The sequence below is a fragment of the Sinocyclocheilus anshuiensis genome, unplaced genomic scaffold, assembly GCF_001515605.1.
Source record: "Sinocyclocheilus anshuiensis isolate Anshui unplaced genomic scaffold, SAMN03320099.WGS_v1.1 scaffold195, whole genome shotgun sequence".
NCBI classification, from domain to species: domain Eukaryota; kingdom Metazoa; phylum Chordata; class Actinopteri; order Cypriniformes; family Cyprinidae; genus Sinocyclocheilus; species Sinocyclocheilus anshuiensis.
This window is the reverse complement of record NW_015548236.1, coordinates 579,893-589,829: the sequence shown is the minus strand read 5'-3', so window position 1 is coordinate 589,829 and position 9,937 is coordinate 579,893. Positions and strand designations below refer to the sequence as shown.

At 36.5% G+C, this 9,937-nt stretch overlaps 1 protein-coding gene across 1 annotated transcript in view; it reads left to right on the top strand.

Annotated features, from left to right (window-relative positions):
* csmd3b (CUB and Sushi multiple domains 3b) overlaps positions 1-9,937 on the top strand; it is a 445,596-nt gene that overhangs the window by 8,477 nt on the left and 427,182 nt on the right. The window lies entirely within an intron of this gene.

The window sequence follows — 9,937 nt, the reverse complement described above, 5'->3', positions numbered from 1 at the left end:
TTCTAAAAATCTAAACAATTAAGACAGTAATATTTATTCGTTTTAAATTGACAATAACTTATATGCTTGATTTATCCCTTTTCATAAAAATGGTCTAAAGGCTGAAATGCTGTTGTATAAGGTTTTTGTGAAAACCTGTATCTGAACTGTAAATCATGTAATTTTATGGCTCAATACTGTATGTTGCCATAGACATTGTACAACCCCACTCATACTGTGTTCATTTTACTTGTGCAGCTCTTAAAATGTGTCATAAATTGCCTTAAATTTATTTTTAAATATTCTGCAGATACCCTGTAAATATTGAAATAAAATTCCTTCCTTCATATTTGTTGATATTTGTGTATTGAAAATAATTTTGATTGACATTTAAACTCCTATCTGATTTTCTATATTTAAAGAAAAAAGGTCTGTTTTTTATTTGGACTAGTTAAATACATTTTCGGGCTACCAAAATCTGAAGAGTACCTGCCCGAAGGGCTACCAGGGATTTTGAAATTTTGCGAGCCCTGACAATGTAACGGCCAATATTTTGTCTCTAAAGTAGTTTACTGTAAATGTATATACACACATACATACATATGAAGGGGATATTCCACAAATGTGGCATTACATGGATTTCTAGAGAAAAACTATAGATATTTCACACAGACTTCTGATGTCTCTGTAACATTCAACAGAGTTAAAAGTTATGTTGAATTTCCTTAAGAAAATGTATTTTAAAAAGTTATGTTAAATTACCAGCCATTTTATTGGATTGCCAAGTTTTTACTTGGTGGTGTGCACAGTATAAAAATAGCATATATACCCAACCTCATTTTGCATTTTAATTATTATGTGTCTCTAGGGAAATAACCTGAAATCCCTAAAGGTCAAACTGCAGAAAACAACATTTTGGGATACACCATTAAGGCTGCTTCAAGTACAGAATTCCCATGTAATTCATTAGTGAATTACGCATGGAATTGTCAGATGGTGTTAATATTGTTAACTGTTTTTAACCACCCTAGGCATTATTTACAACATGCTGCATTTTAGTGCTGTAACAGCCAAAATTTGTTTGGAAATGCAATGAATATTACATATCTATACTATTATTTCATCTTCAAACCATCAGAGTTCATGCCAGCCTTTTAAGTCATGTCAGTGGTAGGGTTGGTGTTGGTTGGTGAAAGCCAGCAGGGGGCACTAACTATTTCATCAGTGTGATCTATGGTCCGGTTTACCACCTTTTCAGCCATAGCTTGTAATTGAGCATCAAGGAAGAGAATAACAAAAGGCTCTGTCTACATACTAGATCAGTGTTTCCCAACCTTTTTTTAGTCGCGGCACCAGCCGAAATTTCGGTGCATCTCTAATTATTGGCGACATCAGAAATGGATATTATATAATAGATGCAATTCTGAACATTTTAGCAATTTAAAAATATTAAAAAAGGATTTTTTACACGGCACCCCTGCTCTCGACAGACGGCACCCCAGGGTGCCGCGGCACCCCGGTTGGGAAACACTGTACTAGATGACGTTTAGAGTACTGTCACACAGTGGTAGGCTACATGAGTGATGGCTGAGTCGCGACCTCATTACTTGCAAAGGGCTTTCAGTGCGTGAAGCACTTCACAAGTGCACTGTGCACAAATGCACAGTGATTTGTACAATGATTTTATTTTGACCCACAAGAACTAATTTTCTTCAACAGAGACTATTAAACGTATTAAAGCAGTTTCGCAGCCTCTCAGCAAAGACTGAATCCATTTCAGTAAGTTGATCTACTACAAAAATAAACGAAGCTTTGTTGCAGAATATACAGTCATACTGAAGCATTTTTCTGACCTCAAAGAAGTGAAAGGCTTCCAGGGTGACAGCTGTGTTGGAAACATGGTCTGATTGGAGCCCTGTGTCTGTCAGGAAGGATCAGGTGCAGAGTTGTGGAGCTGTCTTATTTTGCAACTCATTCTCACCACTACCTGTTGTGACAGAGTTGCTCAGTCCATACACACCTATAAACATTCACAAACACATTTACAAACTGCTGCTACAGCCGCAGTGTCAAAAAAAAAAGAGAAAAGCGGTGTTTGTTTTTGTCATGCTGGAATACATCTGTACTGCTGCAGTATTCAGCAGCTGCTTGCTTTTGAGACATGCTAAATTCAATGGAGGAAGGTATTTTTCTCCAGTAATTTACTCTATACTCTATTTTCATTTTGGGAAACTTTTACTTTACTACATTAAATATGTAATACCTGACTTTTTACCAAGGTTGTGCCGCATTTAGAACTGAATTAATAATGCTTTTTAAATTTCAACTTAATTTTGCAGTTCATACCTCACTTCAATTCAAGTTCAAATGCAGTATTGCAATATGAAGTTAAATGTAAAAAAGTGTGTGTGTGTGTGTGTGTGTGTGTGTATATATATATATATATATTCACTTCATGATTCTTTTCAATAAAATAAGCTCTATCCTATATATGTGACAGGGACTCCTGTCTCTTTAAGTATTTCGAATGAAGTATATCAGATAGCAATTAAAATAACATACAGCTGTCCTTATAAGTACTTTTGATATTTAAGTACATTCAAAAGTAATTACTAGTAAGTTAAAAGTAAAACTAAGTAGAAATTTGAAAGAAATACGTTTACTGGATTAATATTTTGTCAGAGTGGCTATATATTCAAAAGCATTCGGGTGATATACCTTAATTAGATCCAATGAATCCATATGTATGCCTGTGTGTGCCTGTACAGTGCTACTATTTTTACCAGAAGACTGGCAAATTTCCTAGACATGTTGGACCTAGACTTCTGCCCTCATCAGAATGTCCATGACCACAGTCCAGAGCCAGGCTTTTTATGGGTCAGCTTCTGTGAATGAAGAAATGACATCAAAGTCCATTCTGAAGTGCATTGGCTTGACAGAGAGGAGTCACCATCCCTCAACGACTGCCAATGGCGGCGATTCAGAGGAGGTGGGAGCGTGCTGCGTTATACGTTTGACCTTTTGCCATGTAGAATTTGTGAGCAGGTCGTATGCGCTGTGGCTTTCCCGTCTGATTCTTTCTGCCTCGTTGTTTTCAGCAGAGATGCGTTTAATATAGTCAGTAATATATTTGTGGCCTCATTGTTTCACAAGGGAGGCTTGTTCGTGACCGCTTCTCATGGTGGGCCTCTTGTTTGAGGGGAATATAGCTGTCAGTACAATCTGGGTTCCCTTGAATCGGGGCTGCCTCATGCTGAGCCTCTCTGCCAATTTCCTCAAAGCTCATTTACTCTTTTCTCCCTCCGGTTCCCCACACATATGTTGTTTCCCTTTCATAGACAGCATATATAAATAATATCTCTTTGAGTTCGCATTGGAAATATGATGGAGTGTTATTTTTGTAGCGGACGTTAATGAAGGAAGAATGACACGGATACCTGTCGTTGGTTAGAGGACACAGCTGGACGGAGATCTTGACCCCCTGACCTTTCATTCCTAGGCTTCTGACTTCGGCAGAGGATGCAGCTGCTTGCCGGGTTGTCATATTAAATGATTCCATAAAGTCATAAACCCAGTTTTTCCCAGAATTCGTTGCACTACAGTATTAATATCATAAAATGCTTGTGACTATGACATACAGTCAACAGAAGCTGAGATGTTTTGCTACATTTAAAATACTAGATCCCCAAAGCAAACTGTAATTCTTAGAAATGTATCTTCTACTGTCTTATTTAATAAAGCATAAAGAGTTTCTAGCTTTTCCACTGAGCGGGCTGCTTTGTAGTGTTGCTATTTCAAGTTTCAGGTGCCATTCAGCTGCTATCTGAATTGAATCACCACAATGACCTGTTTAGTTGTGCGAAACAAAGTTCGTTATGTAACCCTTTTCTACTCTGTTCTGGCTCAAATGTAGCTGAATCACGACGCCCCCGTAAGTTCATCAGATAACGCAATCTCAGAGCACAATCTAATTCAAATGGCAAACATTTTAAATTAGTGTGTGCTATTTTGGTAGCGTGTCCACGCAGTTTGAGATATGCAGAATGCAACTTCATCAGTTTTACCTGGGTCAAAGTCACCTTGAGATCATTTGTTCTAGTCCAGCGAGATTTAAAACCAAATTTTGAGTTACGGCCCTTCACTTTATCTGGTTGACTGTGCGTGCTGTGAATGCTGATATTAGGAAAGCTTATCGCCTTTGTAATTAAGATTCATCATCACTATGCATATTTGAGATTGCTCAAGAGTTATTTTTCACCCAGAATGCTTAATTGTGGGAGTTAACCATCCGTGTCACATGGTCTGTGTCACGTGATTTAACGGTGGCTCATGACACAATGCTGAAGGCTAATGTGATCTCCTGTGGCCTTTTAAAATATTACTTTATTTGAATGGGGACTTTTTAATAGTTTTGTTGTGAAAGGCTTGGATTCATGCCTTGAACGATGTTAGACGAGGATGACTTCGTTCCAGCTGTTTGCGTACTGTAGCCGTTTCCTTCTGTACCTGCAGAGGGCTGCAAATCTAATAAGGCTAGAAAAGTTTTTGGAATCACTTTTACTCCACAGAGGAAAGAACAACCTATCATCAGAATTTATATGATTCAACAGGCTTCGAAAGGCAAAAGACTGGCTGAGGGAGAGAGTTATAATGACTATATATAATTGTGTCATGATTTATTATTATTGTCTGGCTAAGCTAGTGTTCACAAAGCTACTACTTATTGTTTAAGTATAAGTGAGGCTTTATAAATAATATTATTGGTCTTGTTAAAAGGTTTAATGGACTTTCAGTGCTTTAATTACTATGGCTCTGTGTTTTTGTGAGAACAGACCAGAATACATGTGTCTCAACTATGAAGGCTAATCAATAGCTAGTAAGGGGGAGAAGATGAGCAGGTGGAGTTGTAATTATCATGTCAGCAGCAGGTGTCTGGAAACACAACCACTCTCATCATCGAGATACATTTGTCCGCAGAGCCAAAGAGCCAGCCGTCAGTCAGTTTCCAGACTCTAGGCCATTGTCAAGATGGAGGTTATTGGCAGAAACCTGTACCAGCACATTATTTCTTTTTATTTATTCCAACATTGTGTAAACTTTAGTAAAACTTGTGTTTACTGGTTAGATATGTTTCCCATTAATGTTATTTAAATGTTTTTTGTCACACTTCATTGAATTCAATATTATCAGAATAAAATGCCAAGTCCCAAGCCCTTACCAACTATATTTCCAGCGTATGAGCTGTGACGTCAAAGGCAGCAGACAGGAAAAAAGTCCATTTCACGCTTTTTAGAGCCCTTCAGAAAAAAATCTGTCACTTGTAAAATATCTACTATATCATAAAATACATGACTGATATAGGCTATATGTTGCTTGCAAAAAAATATTTCATTAGGATACTTGCCTACATATATATATATATATATATATGCTTATGTATTTTAATGTGAACTATTTTAGAACACATCGTATTCGTATTTCTATGGAGACACATCTTGTTAATAGATAGTAAAATATCTGATATTCCCATTCTCAAATATGTAATGCAAGTAATGTATTTTGTCTTTTACTGCAGTGCAGTCAAGGAGGAGTTCTGAGACTTTTGGATTTAATTTGGAAAGATTAAAATTCATTTTCCATTTCTCCTGGAAAACATAAAAAGGAGTGGCTGAATAATAAAGTAACTTTTGAACTTTATAGATGCCTAGGCTATCAATGTTTGACATGCAAATCATGTTTGAATGTTTATTTTTTAGATTATAATTTCCACTCCATAGACAAATTGTGTATTTTTTATGAATTCTTTAATTAATGTTTTTTTGCTAGTACGTTTTTTAATGTGAATATATTTGCAGTTGAAAAAAAAAAAAAAACTTGTGATATAGGAGCGAGTCTGTCTGGCAAAAGCATCTTAAAGCATTATTGGGGCCGTTCACAAGTTTGTTTGTTTTTTTTGTACACATTTGCAAGACGTCGTTTTCAGTGTCTCGCACATAGTTCTAAAAATGCATTGCTTAAGTTAAAAGTTCAACTTTATAAAAAAACATCTCTCTAAACCTTAACCTAAACATATCTTTTCCATTCCAATGCAAAAATGTATACTGTGCAAATTACACCTAATTATTTCAATCATAACATTGCTAACATAAGCACAAGGGCTTGGTTGGGTTTGTGTGGTACTATTTCATGAATATTGTACAATCTGAAATACAAAACCATTGATGTCACACATTCTGTCTTTGCTTTTCACCAAGATCACTCTGAGATGGTATCATGCAATCTGACAAGCAACAATCGCAAAAGACAACAAATCACACAGTGTGCACCCACTTTACACCCCTGTCAGTCGGTGCACTGCTGTGTTTGATAACATAATAAACTTAGTAGTAGAATCAAAGATGAAGCAAACAATAAGAGCTCCGTATCCACATCGCATAACAACAATAGAGAAATCACACACCAACACAAGCATGTGTGAACATCTGAAGGAATAAAAGGGTTTCGCTGCTAGTTTGCGGTAAGACGCAAATCCCTCTAATTACCAAGAGAACGTTTGACATTTTTCAGAAGTTCCACAGATTTGGCAGGCGTAATTATCGCGAGTAGTTGCATAAAGTAAAAGGCTGCACTGTAAGTATTTTTTTGTAATAAGGGATAAACTTTTCTCTATTCTAGTAGCCCAGAACTCACAGCATCACCCTTTTTTTCCCAGTTGCCCTGTGGTGACATTTGGCATTTCTTAAATTACTTTGCTGACACGACCAATAATTAGGAATGAAAAATACTCCCTTTTCATTTTCTACGAGGCTCCTTGGCTAATTGGCTTTTCGTTGCAGTGCAGTTTTGAGCGAGTGGTGACAGGAACTAGTGTCTCACCTCTTACAACCTGCCAAAAAAATTGCCATTCTACATCAGTAAGGCGGCGGCCATGACCGTGCATAGATTTCTGTAATAATTTGATTTCTAGCAGTGAGACAAAGTCACATCTGTGGGCTCATTAAAGTTTTCTCAGATCAGGCCCTCTTCAAGATGCCGAGGATCTGTCTGTCCTCCTACACTTTAGATTGTCACCCTTGTTTCTCACATCCGAGAAAATTTGTTTGTTCTGGAAATTACACGTATGAGGTGCAAGGTGTAATTTGACCCATTATTTACATTCATTTGTGATTTTCCTCAAGTCTGTGTGTTTAGTTGCTTCACACCACCGCTGAGATCCCACAGACTGTTATTATCTATTGTGTATGTATTATAAAGGGGTGCGCAGCTGCTCCTTGTAGCTTCTTGTGGCATAATTATCTTGTGCACACAAAGTAGCGATTGATGCCGCTTAATTGGATCTATACAAACATTAACTAGATCTTAATGTCAGATATACGTAAAATGTATATGTACAAAACAAGTAGGTTCTTGAATGATCGAACCAAGTCCAACACAAAAATATAAATTAAAATCTAACCACATCCAAAAACATACAGAATGTTTTCTGTAGAAAAATCCAGTCATAGCCTAGGGCTGTACGCTTATAGAGGTAAACACATTAAGCTAAAGAGGGGGAAACTAATAAGGGAATTATATATTATCTATTTAGTGTGCAGAATAATACTTATCTTGAATAATAAACCTCAACGTATTTATGTGCGAAGCAAATTTTGAAGAATGTTGGTAACCAAACAGTTTTGGTTCCCATTGACTTCCTTAATAAGGATGAGTAAATGATGACATAATTGTCATTGTTGAGTATACTATCTCTTTGATGTTTTACATATCAATGAATAGTAGAACATTGTTGCTCCAGGAAGTGGCAAAAATTAGTGAATCATTGAGTGATTCATTCAACATTCATTCATTCAGGAAAGACACAAGCAACTGTCTTTATAAGTGAATCATTGAATCAAACACTCAACCGATTCATTCAAATCACTTATACACTGAGAAACTAACCAGTGATTGTTTTTATCAATTAGTCATTTTCTGTTAATGTTAAATAGCCTAATGCTAATTATTTTTATGTTGCATACTGTTAAATTCTACAAAGTTTATAGAGCTAAATGAATTGTATCCCATTAGAATAACTGAAAAAAAAGAACCTAATGTCTGAATTAAACAATGACAATTGCAGTTTGATATTTTGGGCTCTTTGATTAAAAATCTTGTTGTGCATGCTTTTTTGCTGAAGGCCTTTGGTAGGATAGGCCTTTATTCCTCCATTATCGAATGTGGCACCTTTCACATCTCCGCATATCTTGATTGTAGGGATGAGAAATATCTCAGGGATTACTTATGTCTTTAAACGCAAATGTCAGCCCTGCAGAGGCTGCACACTTAATGCTGAATCATACTGATGTTTTCATTCAAGCACCCTTACACAAATCTAAAGATATGTGGAGCCTTTCCTTTGGGATTTCCAGACCCTAGTTTAAATGTCAAGTGCTCCAGCTGGCGATGGTGCACAATGCCCTTCGAGATGTTGCCCCCTGCTTTTCAGCCTCTGTCATTCCAATGTACACTTGCCTCTTTTCGACCCTCTCCCCTTCCACCTTGACTCCGCTCCCTGCCGTCACAGTATAAGGCCGATGTATTCCAGCAGTGCGATTGCTTTCATACGTACAGCAGTTCTCAGTGGTGGAGCTCATTCACTGACACACACATACACACAGAAAAAGGTTGCTGAAATGTTGTGCGAATGCTCACCAGTTGTTTGCAATGCTTGAAGGGTTTTCTTTTTTCATCTTCACTTATATTGATCTAGTCTCCATATGTAATGACATCCATTCTGCATGGCTTTAATGTCAGACGCTACATGCCTTCTGCACTTCGTTGCTTTTAATTTGCCTCTTTGAGTCAGACATCCCTGTTCTTCCAAAGCCCCCGATACATTAATTAAAGGATTTCTGCAACAGTGTACTTCAGGAGCCAAAGCTATGGTAGGGGTGGCAATAATTTATAAATAATCACTTCCACTCAGACTACCATGTGGAATTATAGCCCAAATATGCCCTGTTTTGAGTCAGACCCTCATATTTGTTTAATGAGCTGTTGGGAAACTAAAATAGTGTGACAGTCACTGTAGTGTCAAGTTTACCGGTATAGACTTTATCCTGAGAGGTTTGTTGTGAAGTTCCATGACCTGTCATCACACAGTATGTGTGTGTGTGTGTGTGTGTGTGTGTGTGTGTGTGTGTGTTTTAAGGATACATTGGTGTTATTTTAATTTATTTTAAGTGAGGAAGAATCTTTTTGAATTTTGCAAGAAATATTCAGCAAGAGTTCTGCTCGAAAAGCACAAGTTTCAGACAGTATCTGGCTCCATTTTTAGCTTTATTATGCATGTAAATTGACATTTGGTACACTCACATTAAATTTAACTAGAAAATCTTATTCCAACATGTCTTTTCAGGCATATTAATTCATAGTTTGAATAACATTTGTGACTCTGGACCACAAAACCAGTCTTAATTGTACATTTTTCGAAATTGAGATTTATATATCATCTGAAAGCTATGAATAAATAAGCTTTCCATTGATGTATGGTTTGTTAGGATAGGACAATATTTGGCCGAGATACAACTATTTGAGCCTTTTAAAGTTGTCCAAATGAAGTCCTTAGCAATGCATGTTACTAATTAAAACTAAGTTTTGATATATTTACGGTAGGAAATTTGCAAAATATCTTCATGGAACATGATCTTTACTTAATATCCTAATGATTTTTGTCATAAAATAAAAATCGATCATTTTGACCCATACAATGTATTTTTGGCTATTGCTACAAATATACCCGTGCTACTTAAGACTGGTTTTGTGCTCCAGGGTCACATTTTAGGGTTGGAATAGGGTTGGATTGGACTGTTTATATTAATAAATTAATATATTAAAACTGTTATTTTAATATATTTTAAAATGCGATTCATATTATTACACTGGCCTTTATTCTTGTTCATGTTGAAAACAGTTACTT